Source organism: Choloepus didactylus, chromosome 6 (assembly GCF_015220235.1).
Source record: "Choloepus didactylus isolate mChoDid1 chromosome 6, mChoDid1.pri, whole genome shotgun sequence".
Lineage (NCBI taxonomy): Eukaryota > Metazoa > Chordata > Mammalia > Pilosa > Megalonychidae > Choloepus > Choloepus didactylus.
Genome location: NC_051312.1, coordinates 32,711,721 through 32,728,359, shown reverse-complemented (window position 1 = coordinate 32,728,359; position 16,639 = coordinate 32,711,721). Strand labels below are relative to the sequence as shown.

The window sequence follows — 16,639 nt, the reverse complement described above, 5'->3', positions numbered from 1 at the left end:
GGTCGTTTCTTTTTGGGACAATGAAAATGTTCTAAAATTCACTGTTGTAAATCCTAAAACTCAACAACAAAAAGTGAATCAATCCAATTAAAAATTGGGCAAAGGACTTGAATTGACATTTCTCCAAAGCACCAAAAAGCACATGAAAAAGATGCTCAACATCATTAGCCATTTAAGAAATGCAAATCAAAAACCACAGTGAAATACTACTTCACACCCACTAGGATGGCTATGAAAAAAAATACAAAAAACAAAACAAACAAAAAAATGGAAAATAACAAGTGGTGGCAAAAATGTGGAAAAATAGGAACCCTTGCAGCATTGATGGTGGGACAACAAAATGGTGAAGGTGCTGTGGAAAACAGTCTGGTGATTCCTAAAAAAGTTAAACACAGAATTACCAGATGACCTGGCAAACTCACTTCTAGGTATATACTCCAAAGAACTGAAAGCAGGGACTTAGATATTTGCACACCAATGTTCACAGAAGCACTATTCACAGGAGCCAAAAGGTGGAAGCAATCCAAATGCCCATTAGCAGATGGATGGATGAACAATGTGGTATGTCCATACAATGGAATATTAGACAGCCACAAAAAGGAATGATGTTTTGATACATTGTACAACATGGATGAACCTTTATAACATTACGCTAAGTGAAGTAAGCCAGACACAAAAGGACAAAAACTGTATGAGTCCACTTATCTGAAATATCAAGAATAAGCAAATTTATAGAGAAAGAAAGTAGATTAGAGGTTATCAGGGGCTGGCAGGGAAGGGAAATGGGGAATTATTGCTTAATGGGTACAGAGTTTCTCCTTGGGGTGATGAAAAAGTTTTTGGTAATGAATAGTGACACAACATTGTAAAAGCAATTAATGACAATGAACTGTATATTTAAAAATGGTAAAATGGCAAATTTTATATTATATAATTGCTACTACAATAAATCTGCTTTGAATTATAAAAAAAAAAAACCTGAACAAATAAAAATAAAATTGATTGTGGTGATGGTTGCACAAAATGTGATGAGTAAATCGTATGGTATATGAATTATATCTCAATAAAGCTATTAAAAAAATAAAAACAACAAAATAAAGTTTAGTAAAAGTCCATAGGAAATAAAAATGATTTGTTAAAGCTACCAGTCATTTACATGTGCATGGGTTGGTTGTAAAGGTTGAGTCCTCTCGAATAATAAGACCTAATAACAAGGATTATCAAATTCCAATTTTTACCTGACATTTCCATTCACTGAATTTCCCTCTGGGCAAACTTCAAGGAATTCACAGTAGTATAAACAAGGCATGTAAACAATCAAAATATGAATCAGTATGTGGAAAGTGCCATAAGCAAGGAACAAATAAGAGCTATGGAAGTTCAAAGTTGGATTGACCACCATAAGTGAGGAATTGTCAGTAGGATGTCATTTGAGCTCAGTGATGAATGGTAGGTGAGATTTTTCAAAAGATAAGGTTGAAAGGGGGGATATTCCAGACTGAGGAAATAAAAAAGGCCAAGCCTTGGGGGTAGGAAAGTACTATGCATGTTTAAGAACACTGAATGCTCCATTTATCAGGCTGTAAGACCAGAAAGGAAGACTAGGGTTAGATCATGGAAAGTCTTGAATATTAGTCTAAACAGCAAGGGATGATAATGAATTGAAGCGGGGGAGTGACATGATCATATAAACCTTAGAAAGATAAATCTGTGTAGAATGAATTGTAAGGGAGAGAAAGTAGAGACTTGACAGGAAAATATTTTAGTATTCAAAGCTAAGATGAATAGGAGATGGAACTAGGAACCTTGGCAGTAGAAATGGAAAAGGTAGGCAGGGGAGCCTGATGGGAGTTATGTTAAAGAGATACAATCAGTAAGCCTCAGAACATGGGAGTCCAAGAGTCAAGGCATCTCCAAACCAGATGACTGGGAGAAAAAAAGTGCTAATGACAGAAAAATAAGTCAGAAGGATGTTCTGATTAGTTTGCTCTTGAGGAGTAGAGGAGAGGTGAGGAATCTGATGAGTTTGGTTTTAGACTCGAGAAATATCTTTGAGTGGCTGGAAATAGGGCACTTGGAATGAACAGTAGGGTCTGGATGTTGTAAACAGACACAGGAAACCAAATTTTTACTACATAGCAGGGTTCAATGCCTTAAGAGTAAATCAAATTGTAACAAAGAGAAGCTTTAATAAAATTAATTTGAACTATATACGATGCTTGCCATGGTTCATTCAATCTCATTTCTACAACAAATATTCAGAAATTTCAAGTTATTCAGTGATCTCATAAGGTTTTACTCTAGACTAAAACAGAGACAAAAACAAGGTCAGCTAAAATAAATCTGTTCTATAGAAATATTATTACTTTAAACCACTGATACATCTAAAAATGTCTTCCAAAGAGCTTGAATGGTCCACTGTTGATGGAAAGGATTTAGATGTAATTGTTTATTTTTAGACCAGAAATGTTTCCAAGGTTATATATAAAAGCAAAACATAGAATTCCAGCCTGTCCAATTTTTTAGTTCAGTATTCAACTAAGCATTATGTACTATCACAGATTGTAGACCTCAGTGATCTACGCATTTTCTCAGACCTCAACCAGCTAGAAGTAAGATATAGAGAGATTAAGAAATGAGTAATGTTAGAGATGAACCTAGAACCTATGTCTCCTCTCAGTCTACCAACTGAGGATTCAAGTATGGTTTCCTTTTATTTTAAAAAAATTCTTGTGCTTTGAAAGTCTATAGGAATAAATTATACAGATACTAAACAGATTAGTTTAGCCTTTTACTAAGAAGTACAACTATATTTTGTGGGAAATTCCCAAGTTCTTGACCTACAAAAGCTCTTCACTATTACAATACAAGAGATCTGGATTTGATTACCATTCCTAGACTTTTACTTTTGGCTAAAGATATGCTACCACAGAAACACAAAATGAGCTTGAGGAAAGTTTGAGGAAAATTTCCATCCAATAAAAGAGCAACCACTTTGAATAACTAAAGAGGTGTGATGATAGGCTTATTCAAAAAAGGAGAATAATTATAAAACAAGACTAAAACAGAATGCTGGTATATGCCCAGAAATCTTTACTTGAACCATATCTAGGAAGGACACTGGATTAAAGAAGTGTAACAATTATGTAACTGTCATAGAAAATTTAAGATATTTCTTATTTGGCAAAGGCCAGCCAAAATCCCATCTTTAAGTAACCAATAACAAAAATACTAGTTATTTCCCTCTAATTTAAAAAAAAACTCACTGCTCCCATGCATTCCCATTAACAAGGACAAGTGTTAACTTTCTGCTGGAGCATTCTGCAGTTTCAGGGGGCCAGAAATCTGAACTGCTTCTCTAGATTATCTCAACAAACTTTCATGTGCTTGCTGTCCAAGCCCTGGGACAGCAGCCTCCCACAAATTCCTTCAGAGGGGGAGGGGTGCAGAGCTGTCTCTTTCATATCATGCTATTCATATCAACAGGGAAGGTTAACCGGACTCTCTCTAATAGATGAACGCTGGTAATGGCTCCAAAAGGAGGATCCGACAGCAACACAGGCCTCTGGGAACACAGAAAACTAAAACTGACTGTGAATTAGGTCAACTTTGAGTTACTGTTCAGTTGTACCAAGATAGATGAGAATCTAATGCTTACGCATCCTGAAGCTGCCCAGAGATCTCCAAATCCCGGGTTAAGTACCCAAGGCCCAGGGCACTAGATCCAGCTCCACCCAACCAGAAGCTGAGCTGTGTTATACACTGGTAAAAGCAATCCTCTCCTCACCCCCAAGAAGGAATCAGCGTGGGGCAAAGCCTGGTTGTCGGCACCACTCAACCACTGCATATCCAAACAAGTACCCTAGGGCCGCTGTCACCACCCAGAAGTAGAGCAGATGCCCCAGGCTTTAGCTCACTGCAGCCGGCATTGTTTACGCTCTTTCGCCGCCTTAGCCTCTGATAGGCCAGGAAAGTCCCTTGTACTGTCCACCAGGACTTCCCGCATGGGTAGGGGATGCTTGACCCCAGCCTGCAGTTTGACACTTACGCTCCCCCCGCAGGGAGAGATCGGGGGCTCTAAGGTCCGAGCAGGATCAGCAGGAATACCCGGCGGGCGGCGGCATTGGTGCAGTGAGGCCTCTGGGAAACGCCTCCTCCAAGGGCGGGGCACAGAGTGCTACTGTCAGAGTGCCCGCCCCACCCTCAGTCCCTGCACACACTAAAGGTTTAAAGGGGCCACGCGTCCCTTCCCCCAGGGGTTCGTAGAACTCACTGTGCTGTTTCTAGTCCAGAGGGTTTCCAAGGGAAGAGGCAAATGAACAACCATCCAGGAAGACTGCACCACAGTTGGATGGACCTTTTTTTGTGTGTGACAACACAGGTAATATTCCAGCAACAAAAGAGATGACCAGTTTCTACTCTCACAATCCTAATCCTTCCTCCAGGAGAAAGAAATCACTGCAAGAAGCTGTCAAAGCAGCAGGGCAAATCTATACAGCTGGCTCCATTAAGTAAACAGCTTAAATCATCAACCTCCCTCGGACCAGAGCAGTTTAAGAATGTTTTTCGAGCATCAACTCAAAGGCCTGAAAAGAAATTCTACACCCCGCACTGCCTCACCTTACCCTTCCACCGACATCCTTCTCCATAATTTGATTTTAGAGTATGGATATTCCAGACAGCGATAGAAGATGAGTAGGAAGATAACGGAGGCCAAAATAGAAAAGTAACATTCTCCTTTGTGTGAGTAAATTGTGATCTTTTAAAATCCTGGGAATTTGACAACAAAGCTACTTGAGTTAATAAAAAAATTCAGCAGAATGGCAGGATATAAGATTAATGCACATAAGTCAGTAATGTTCTTTTTTTTTTTATCTTCATTTTATTGAGATATATTCACATACCACGCAGTCATACAAAACAAATCATACTTTCGATTGTTTACAATACCATTACATAGTTGTACATTCATCACCTAAATCAATCCCTGACACCTTCATTAGCACACACACAAGAATAACAAGAATAATAATTAGAGTGAAAAAGAGCAATTGAAGTAAAAAAGAACACTGGGTACCTTTGTCTGTTTGTTTCCTTCCCCTATTTTTCTACTCATCCATCCATAAACTAGACAAAGTAGAGTGTGGTCCTTATGGCTTTCCCAGTAATGTTCTTATACACTAGCAATGACCTGAAGAGGCAATCAAAGAAAAAATTCCATTCACAAAAGCAACTAAAAAAATCAAGTACCTAGGAATTAATCTAACCAAGGACATAAAAGACAAAATTTTACTAAAAGAAATTAAAAAGGACCTAAAAAGGGGGGAAAATACTCCATGCTCATAGATAGGAGGACTAAACATTGTTAAGACGCCAATTCTACCCAAACTGATCTAGAGATTCAATGCAACTCCAATCAAAATTCCAACAACCTACTTGGCAGACTTGGAAAAGTTAGTTATCAAATTTATTTGGAAGGGAAAGGAGCCTAGAATTGCCAAAAACATCCTAAAAAAGAAGGATGAAATCGGAGGACTGATACGTCCAGACATTAAAGCCTACTATAAAGTTACAGTGGTCAAAACAGCATGGTATTGGCATAAAGACAGACATACTGATCAAGGAATTAAACTGAGAATTTGGATATAGACCCCCCTAGAAAGATGGTTGACTGATTTCTGATAAGGCCCCCAAATCCACAGAACTGGGACAGAATACTATCTTCAACAAATGGGGCTGCAAGAACTGGAAGGCCATAACCAAAAGAATGAAAAAGGACCTCTACCTCACACCCTATACAAAAATTAAGACCAAGTGGAACAAAGACTTCAATATATGAGACAGCACAATAAAACCCTTAGAAGATAATATAGGGAAACATCTTCAGGACCTAGTAATAGGAGGTAGCTTTTAGACCTTACACCCAAAGCACAAGCAACAAAAGAAAAAAACAGATAAATGGGAACTCCTCACAATCAAAACCTTCTGTGCCTCAAAAGACTTTGTCAAAAAGGTAAAGAGGCAGCCAACTCAATGACAGAAAATATTTGGAAACCACATTACCTGATAATAGACTGATAGCCCGCATATATGAAGAAATCCTACAACTCAACACAATAGTTCAAACAGCCCAATTATAAAAAGGGCAAAAGACACAAAAAGGTATTTTTCTGAAAAAAAAAAAAAAAAAAACAAATGACTAAAAAAAATACATGAAAAAATGTTCATCTTCACTAGCTATTAGGGAAATGCAAATCAAAATCACAATGCGATACCATCCCACACCAATAAGAATGGCTGCCATTAAACCAACAGGAAACAAATGCTGGAGAGGACACTGAGAAATTGAACTCTTATTCATTGCTGGTGGGAATGTATACTGGTAGAGCCACTGCGGAAGGCACTTTGGTGGTTTCTCAGAAAACTAGATATTGAATTACCCTATGATCCAGCAGTTCCACTTCTTCACATATACTCAGAAGATATGAAAGCAGTGACACGAACACACATTTGCACACCGATGTTCACAGCAGCATTGTTCACAATTGCCAAGAAAAGGAAACAATTCAAGTGTCCTTCAACAGGCGATAAACGAAATGCTATATACATACAATGGAATACTATGCAGCAGTAAGGAACAAGGTCCTGAAACACATGGCAACATGGATGAACCGTGAAGATATAATGCTGAGTGAAGTAAGTCAGACACAAAAAGAGAGATATTGTATGTTACCACTTCTATGAACTCTCTGAACAATGGGAAATCAATGTCTTATAATATAGAATATGGGAGACCTAGTGATAGACAGAAACTAATGAGGGGGAATGATAATCTAATATGTTCAGATGTATTAATCACGGTGAATTCAAAGGTATGGTCATAGATAGGGGTGATGAATCCTTGTTAATGAGATTATAAGTATTAGCGCTATATTGAAGGGGAATAAGATTGAAAGGGGTTGTTTAAAGGCATATTTTCCACAGATTAGCACCACAAATATAGATAGGTGTTTGCATGATATACTTCTAATGTATGACACTAGCACAGAGAGTTGAAAACAGAAGTGTATATGGGAAAAATCTATTTATTGTATACTAGGGACTATAATTAATAGGAATACCATACTAGTACCACACAAACACTAGGGACAAATAATTAAGGGCTGACAAGGGCTATGAGATGTTTTGGGTCATGAGAATTGTTTAAAATGGAGAGTGATGAGGATTGCATAACTAAGTGAGGATAATGTAAGATATAGATGGATTACCGTGGACATAACATACACTATGTGAACCTAGGAAACCCCTAGGTTTGTAAGTCAAGCTTGGGTGGTATTTATGGTTGTAGGGGAGGCTAAGCCCACCCACAATTATGCCTAGGAGTCACCTCCAGAGAACCTCTTTTATTGCTCAAATGTGGACTTTCTCTCTCTAAGCCTAACTCTGAAAATAAATCCATCACTTTCTCAACCCAACATGGGACAGGACCACCCCACCCCCCCCGGATGAATGAGTCTTCCTGGCAACGCGGGGCACGGATTCTAGGAAGGAGTCTGACCCTGGCATCAAGGGATTGAGAATGCCTTTTTAACCAACAGGGGGAAAAGAAAGACAACAAAATAAGGTTTCAGTGGCTAATAGAATGCAAATACAGTCAAGAGGCTGTCCTGCAGGTTACACCAATGCATACTTCACCTAGATATGTCAAATGACCACAATATGACATGTTGAAGTCAACAGTCATCCCAAAAACCTTAAAGAATACCCACATCCCTGAGACTATAAGAGTTTCACTCATTAAGTTTATTCTTCAGAAACAAAATTCCTTCAGAGAACTTTTATACTGGCTAAGTCCCCAAACCCAGAGGCAACAGCCTCTTTAAGAACATCAACCAGAAGTGACCCCTTTTCTCATAAGGTTGACACCCCTTATCAACATGAACAAAATTAGGGTGGTCACTGCCTCGACATCCCTGAAGATCGGGAAAGTGACTAAACTAGAGGAAGGGGTAGAAACAGACAAGATGGAATTTAACAAAGGATGATGAAGACTGAATCTATATAATTTTCTTTTTCTTAGTTACTAGGGTATTAGAATAGCTAGAAGGAAAGAACTGAAATGATAGGACTGTAACCCATAGCATCCTTTGAAATTTGTTCTAAAGCTACTTATTAAATTGTAATTTGAAAGCTATCATCTCTTTGCATATATATTATATTTCACAGTAAAGAAATAACTGAAACTATGGTACTGTAACTCATAACAACTTTGGAAATTTCCTATGTAACTACTTGTTAAATCATACTTTGAAAGATTTTTTTTTTGTATATATAAAAAAGTCTGTAACCTTTTATCAGAAATTATCCTTAAGAGACCCTATCGGTCTATTCCCTTGGCCTGTGTAGCACCGTTAAAACCTGTAGGCTCCCAGGCATGATGAATATGCTTTACCTGATAAGCATGTGCTGTCTGAATCCACAAATTCCCATATTAAAAAACCTTCCACTACAAGCCAGGAACAGAACTAGCAGGGAAATCTTGCAGCTCCAGGGTTGGTAGATCTCCCCTCAATCACTATCATTGAAAGAATGACTCTTAGAGATTTGTGGGTTCCTGGAGTATCTGATGCCCCAGAAAAGAACTACAGTAAGGGCCATTGGTTAGAAATTAAAATCCTATGACCTCTTCTCTTTTATGCTTCTTCCTCAGCAGCTCTTTCACCCCCCGATAGTCTTTCACCCTTTCTCTTCTGATTTCTTCTTGGTTTCAGGTACCTGCTGATGTGTGTTTATAGAGGGAGTGGTGCCTCCCCAGATTGCTAGTACCAAGTCCCCTGACTCTCCCTAACTCACCCAGAATGTCTCTCTGATGAAGACCCTGAGTGGCCTGCATCTTACATGACACTAATTTCAGCTTAGAGGGTGTGCTGGTTGAACGGACCTCTGTATGTGCGTGTATGTATGTGTGTGTGTATGTGTGCCATCTGTGTCTCTGCATGATTGAGGGTGCTGTCACTCACAGAGGGCAGGGACCACATTCTATATACATTTATCTAATCATCAAAGCACCTAGTACAGTATCCTGCATAATGTAGGGGCTCAATAAATATCTGTGGAATTGAACTGTGGCTAAACTAGAGCAGGAGTTACATGGCTCTGGACAGGAACCCAAGCCATGGCCCATTTTCTCCTGGCAATGGCAGCATGTGGGTTGATATCCCCCAGAAACCAGGAGTAAGGCTACCTTTTGAGGAATCCAATTCATAAAGGGAGAAGCCTAAGCAGTACTTAAGGCTGTCTTTGGAATAATCCCAGGTTGCTTGGAAATGACCCCAGGGTTCATAGGAGCCTGAGTAACCTCCCAAAAAAGGTTACAGGTTATGGGGCCTCACTGGATTGACACTTAGAACCCAAGTCTTGCTGCCTGAGTTTTCTCCTTAACAATATTACAAAGAAGAGATAATTAAAAACAAAATAGCATAGTTTAAAATCCTGAATAAATGCATATTTAATTGCTTTTGTCAATTGCTTTCGATGATTTATGTCAGCATGATGACTGAACAACAATTTTACAACAGCTAACATGTTTCAGTATATCTTGTGTGTCAAGCACTCTTCTAATTGCATTTCATGTATCTCCTCATTTAACGCACAGCATTTGTCTGTGAGATGCGGCTGCTGTTATTCTCCCCACACTGCAGATGTGGAGACTGAGTTTTAGAAAGGTTAAGTAATTTGCCCAAGGTGACACAACCAGTGAGTGGCTGAAGCCATGGTTTTCCCTCCTCCCTATTTGATAATGGTAACAATCTTTATAGCTGTTCCTGTCCTTTTAGGCTAGTCCTCTTATATTTGCTCTGACCAAGTTTCCCCATTTGTTTGTGGGATATTTGTGCTCTTCTTGCCCACCCTTACCCCATTGACTTCCTCTTTCAGTTCGCCACGAGATCATTAATAGAAAGCCAGCCGACTGGCCATTGTCTCCCCCTCTCTGTACCCTAGGGTGGGCCTGACCACAACTACACCAAGGAGAAGATCAAGGTAGTAGAGGAATCTGCCCCTGTCTGGGGACGATGCTGAGTGGGATGACCTCAAGCAACTGTGCAGGTCACGGGGGGCCTTCTCCGGGATCACGTGTGCATGAAGACAGACACAGTGTCCATCCAGGCCAGCTCTGGCTCCCTGGATGACACGGAAACAGAGCAGCTGTTGCAGGAAGAGCAATCTGAGTGTAGCAGTGTCCACACTGCAGCCACTCCAGAAAGATGGGGATCTCTGCCAGACACAGGCTGGAAACATGAACGCAAACTCTCCTCAGAGAGTCAGATCTAAATGCCCACGTTTCCTTCCCTCTGTGCTTGTGTCCTCTCCTTTATGGACTTCCAGTCCTTGTGCTCACTTATACAACAGGCCTCCTTCCTATGTGCTCATCCTCCTCTTCTTACCACCCCATAACTGTTCTTCCCACCCCATAAGTGCTCATAAGCCCTCCATGAGAGCTCTTTCCACCTGAACCTATAACCACCCGTGCTCAAGAAATGATGGTATCACCTGAGAATTTAGATCTGGATTTTACCACAAACCTCACCTGTCCTGGGCCTCCTGAAATTGGGCTATCAACTTTTTGTATATATGTTATGTTTCACAATAAGGTAATAACTAAAAGTATGGTACTGTAGCTCATAACAACTTTGGAAATTTCCTATGTAACTACTTGTTAAATCATACTTGGAAAGATACTATTTTCTGGTACATGCTGTATTTCACAATAAGGAAATAATTGAAACTATGGAACTGTAACCCATAATATTCTAAAAGTTTGCTCTCTAACTAATTGTTAAAGTGCATTTGGAAAGTTATCACTTCTAAGGCATACTTGTTATATACTACAAAAAAAAAAAAAAAAAATCAGCCAAGAATTCACTACAAATCTATGAAGGTAAAGAAATCTTGCAGGCAAATACAACTCTGATGCACAGTTATCTGGTTTAATATGAAGAGTCCTTGAGATAAGTCTAGTAGAAAGTGCATTGATATCTCAGGAAGTCTTGATCTCTGAGAAATCCTTTATATATCAATGAGCTCTAATTTTCTTTTCATAGGAAGAATTTTTTTCAATCTCAGCTTCCAAGGATTGGCTGCATTTTGTGTCTCCATCATACTGACAGGAAAGATTTAAGGTTTATTAAGCCTGTATTCTTCCATTTAATCTAAGTGAATAAGCAGACCTTACTAAAGCTTTAAACCATTACGCAGCCTAGTATGGAAATCAATTTAGTGAGGCTAAAGACCATTTGTAAGTACCCTAACACCTCTGATTCCAAACAGGGGTTCAAGTAGAAATTCATATTCCAAAACAGGCATGAAGATTGTTCTACCAGGGAACAGAGGTCTAAGAGAGAATACTAAGCTAAGGTGGCCATGAAGAGCAACTAGGACTAGAATAGTCTGATATTGAACTGCCTGACAATCTCATTCTAAAATACATTTAACTCCTAATAATACTTTTCAATTAGGTAATAAAGACCTTCTTTCATTATATCCCCAAATTTATCACAGTGTTCTGAAAATAATGGTTTGCAAATCAGTCTTCCCCACTAGACTATGAGCACCTCAAGGGCAAAAGCTAGAATGTATCTTAATTAGCTTTTTCTCCCAGAGTGTGATACAAAATAGGTACTCAATAAATATTTATCCCAAAAGTCATGGCCAACACTTTCTGTTGTATAGCATCCTAGTGATACAGGAGTCTAGATAATCTCAATGAGCACAGCACAGTGAGTGCATGTACCCACATGCACACACAAATGCACAATAATCCACTGCCGTGCTTACTAATGAATTAAAAATTAGAGAAAAAAATCCACTGATTCTACAGCTTAGTCTCAGATATTAGAGCTCAAGATTATTGGGATTTCTATTTTTTGTCCCCAAATGCATAGACATTTTATACAAATATTCCTGAATAATTCCTGAATTTGTTAGCAAATGTCACAGTCCAAACATAGTCCATCTTACTTCAGTTACTGCTTCCTTTTCTTTCCTACGGCATATAAGAGATTAAACTGCATGTAAAACCTTCATAATTCAACAATTTGCCAGGTAGTAGAATTCTCCTTAACATACAAAGTGGAAACTGTTTAGAAAATGACAATAAATATTACATGCATTTGGTTAAAAACTGGAAGAGAACATGAGAAAATGACAATTCATGTATTAGGAAGGCACAGAGTTTAAGTAATTTGCCTAACGAGAGAGTCAACTAAAAATTGTTGTTATGAAGATTAAATGAGATTACTGCTTGTTCATGTTAAGAATCTCCCCAAATGTTCATATTCTGCTGTCCACAAATACATTTGTATTTGTCAGATCACGTGAAGCTACTCTGCGCTAGGCATTCAGCTAGGTGCTGTGAATACAGATTGTGCAATACAGTGGCCCTACACCAGGATTTTAGAAGATGGTTTGACAGAGGCATCAAATCTAGACTGGGTAGTCAGGAAAAATCTCCTGAGAAAGCAATACTCAGGCTGAGAACAAAAGGAATTAATAGGGATTAGACAGGCAAAGACATAACAGTGGATATCAGAGAATGCTTCAGGTATGCGTGTAAAGGCCTGAAAGAGCTAGGCAAGAGCAAAGAACAGACATGCCCATGTGGCCAAAAAGGCTGAGAGAGAAGGGCAGACTGTAAAGGACCAGATCATACAGACCCAAGTGACTTTATGCAAGTAAACAGTACTAACAGATTTTCTGGTAAATACTAAACACTCAGTATAGTAGCTATCATTACTGTATTCATATTATAATCATCATCCCAGAGACATTTAGGGATTTTAGACTGAAATTCAGACTTAACCAAAGTCATATTTCAGCCTTCTAGTCCAAGAAAAGCCTAAATTAGGTTAGGACTTTCAGGAACAAGTAAAAGCAAGTCTTCTCTGGTCTAAAACAAACTGCTTCTATTCCTTTTTATCTATTCCTTTTTGTCCTACAAAGAGCAGGTTCACTATTAGCTAAACAAGCCAAATGCCATTTGGTAATACTCCTGGGCACTGTTCATATTTTTTTGGAGGGGCCTCCCATATTTAACATTGCTCAAAATAAGCAGGCAGTCTTTCAACGCTTAAAATTTTTTTACTTACTGTTCAGGGATTTTTGATATGGAATCTGACATTTACTCCCAAATGCAGCACCCACACTAGTTATAGACTAGGATTGTTTTCATGATATATTTTTTTTAAAAGGCATGTATCACATAAAAAAAAGGCCAAACAAAAAAGTATGGAATCACAGTACTGACAAAATTCCTAAAATCTACAAACAAGAGACTTCATACTGCAAGTGGAGGAGGACACGAAATAATAGAAACAAGCACTGCAAACAAACACAAAAAAGGAAAAAATTTCACAGCAAAACTGATTAGGAAATGCGATGTTCTAGACAGCTAAGTTTACCAGGTATCAGAGGTTTATCCCTGTAACATCAGTTATTTAACACAAACTGTTTTCATAGAAATCTAAGAAAAAGTATAAGCCTTCCAACCTTCCTAAACAAAGTATACTGATAATCATTTAAACTTTTCAGGATTTTCCATCTGAACAATCAATTCATTGATATCCTCAAGTCTACAGCTACAGAGGTAAACTCTGCACCAAAGTAAAAAATGGTCCCAATGTGGCTCTTTTGAGGTCCCCCTCCATTAAAAAAAATACATTGATGTGAAACTCACATAACATAAAATTAACTATTTTAAATGAACAATTCGGTGACAGTGCATTCACAATGTTGTACAAGTACCATCTCTATGTAGTTCCAAAATATTTCTATCACCCCAAAAGGAAATCTGTACCCATTAAGCAGACGCTCCTTCGCCACCTCCTTCCATTCCCTGGCGAACACCAATCTGCATTCTGTCTCTATGGATTTATCTATTCTGTTATTTATAAGAGAACAACACAATATGTAACTTTAGCATAATGTTTTCAAGGTTCATCTACATTGTAGCATGTATAGTATTTCATTCCTTTTTATGGCTGAATAGCTCATTTGGTATGCAAATACTACAATTTGTTTACCCACCTCTTTTGAGTTTTAATGCTTTATATTTTGTAGCTTTCCTTTCTCAATCTTGTGATCAAGTTATTGCTTCTAGTTATCTGTGGTAATATCTAAGGTAGATTTCTTATCTCGGAATAAAATAACCATCATGTTTGAAGAGACAGGTCATCATGTCTTATCTGCCATCACATCTGTGCCAGAAATATATGACCATTCCAAATGAGTCAGAATTTATGCTTTAAAGCATCTCTAAACAAAGATCATGTGCCAGGAACAAATAATCACTGCTACCATGTCAAAGAAACTATGTTTTCTGTGGAACTTAAAGGAGATATCAGGAAGGGGGTGGGGGAAGAGACGTTAGATCTCGGTAAAAAGTGAATCAAAAGGGAACATTTATTTAGGGCATAAGTTTCCTCCAAAAGTCAGAGACATCTATATGAGCTCATGATTAGCTTAAAATAAATACACACAGAAAGATACAGAAACAATTATAGATATATGCATATATACATACACATATACACACATAGCTTAGAATTCACACATGTATTACCTAGCTCTGTCTGCTGAGAGGGCCTAGGAACAATGATACACCAGTAGCAATGAGCATACCCAACATCCAGATCTTCAGTTCTAAATACTATGTCCAATAAAAGGAACCAGGGTTTCTTGGAGAAATGGCTGATTCTAGGACTAGGGCAGGAAATACACAAGATGAGCCCAGAACATCTTGTAGTACCACAAAGTAAAAATGCGTTCAAAACAAAAGGAGGGGGAATGTCAAAGGGACACAGAAGTCAACCTGAAAGAACTCCCAATGATCAATGTTGGAACAATCTGAGCCAAAAAAACAAGTATTGGATTATAATCCAAAGTAAAATATAAATATACATCAGCCAAATATATACACTGATATAAATGGTTGAATAAAGAAATAAATGGGGAGTAAAGAGACAAATATTTCTTACAAAATTACAAATATATGTAGATACTCTCCACTTCAGTAAGTGGAACTTAATTTCTCCTGCTACTTTGAGAGTAGGCTAGACTTAGTGACTCATTTCCAAAGAATAGAGTATAGAAAGGGAAAAACAGTAACTTTACTACTTAACCTGGCAAACATGACCTTACAATTCACATCTCCAATGACGTTATGGATATCATGTACTCACATGACAGTGTTCTGTGGTAATCTTTCCAAAATGCCTAACTTTAGTCTAATGATGAGAAAAACATCAGACAACCCCAAAAAGAGGGATACTTTACAAAATACCTGACCAGTACTCCTCAAAATTGTCAAAGTCTTAAAAAACAAGAAAACAAAACAAAACAAAACAGAGAAACTCTCACAGACCAAAGTATAAGGTGAGATGATAACGAAATGCAGCTTGGTACTCTGGAATGAATCCTGGAACAGAAAGGGGACGTTAACAACAACAAAAAACAGTGGAATCCAAACAAAAACTGGAGTTCAGTTAATATGATGTACTAATGTTGGTTTCTTAATTTTCATGAATGTTACCATGCAAGATGTTAATAATAGGGGGAACTGAGTGAGAGGTATAAGGGAAATCTCAGTATTATCTTTGCAACTTTCTGTAAATCTAAAATTGTGCTAAAACAAAAACCTCATTTAAACAGTTTCCTTTAAAATAACTATCATTTCTCTTCAAAAAAAGTTAATGTCATGAAAATCAGACATCTTTAAAAGTGGAAGCACTACACACCTACTAGAATGGTTAAAAGCCAAGAAACTGATAATACCAAATGCTGTCAAGGATGCAGAGCAACAGGAACTCTCATTCACTGCTGGTGGGAATGCAAAATGGTACATCCACTTTGGAAGACAGTTTGGTATTTCTTACAAAACTAAATATAGAGGGGTGATGTCATCAACATGGCAATATAAACAACTACTGAAAACCCCTCTCCACAGATTCAACGAAAAAAGGACAATTCTGAATTGTCTGAAACTCTGCAGAAGGATATAGACTGGAGAAGACACCACAGATGCCAAATTGAAGAGAGAGAAGTATCAGGTAGGAATCTTCCATCCCAGACCAGCGGTTCCTCTCCCTCCCCCTAATGGGACCCCTCCCACCAAGGACAAAGATTTTAAAATCTTTCACAGCAGTGAGACATACCCCACTGTTTGAAGATCTGGGAGACATGGGAGGACATTTTAAGGCCCAAGTCAGTGAAGGACAAAGAGACTGAGAAAACATGGACAGAGACTGTGTTTCCAGCCCTAGATCTGAAAATCCTTCCCCCACCCTTGAAGGAAGCAGCAGTCGGTGGCCATTTCCTTGCCTTGGGGTGGCTGGAGTACTGGGTCAGCTGAGAGAGTACTCGGGCACAGGTGTAGCATCACATGGAGCCAGATTTTGGCTGGTGAAGTGAGCGCACAGAAATCCTGCACTTTCAGCTCACCTGTTTAGACACAGCTTGAGCTTGGAGGCAAAGCATGAGCAGTGCCATCAGCTGGACAGTCTGGAAAGAGCAAAGGTATAAAGATGCTCCAGACCCTTTATTAGGACCACAAGAGCTGGTCTACATGTCCTGCACAGAAACTCAG

General features: G+C 38.6%; 1 protein-coding gene and 1 pseudogene across 1 annotated transcript in view; one reads left to right on the top strand and one right to left on the bottom strand.

Moving 5' to 3' along the window:
* The window catches only part of CKAP5 (cytoskeleton associated protein 5), a 138,362-nt gene that overhangs the window by 110,514 nt on the left and 11,209 nt on the right, over window positions 1-16,639 (bottom strand). The gene's annotated exons all lie outside the window — the stretch shown is intronic.
* On the top strand, window positions 1,424-10,332 carry LOC119536896 (annotated as a pseudogene).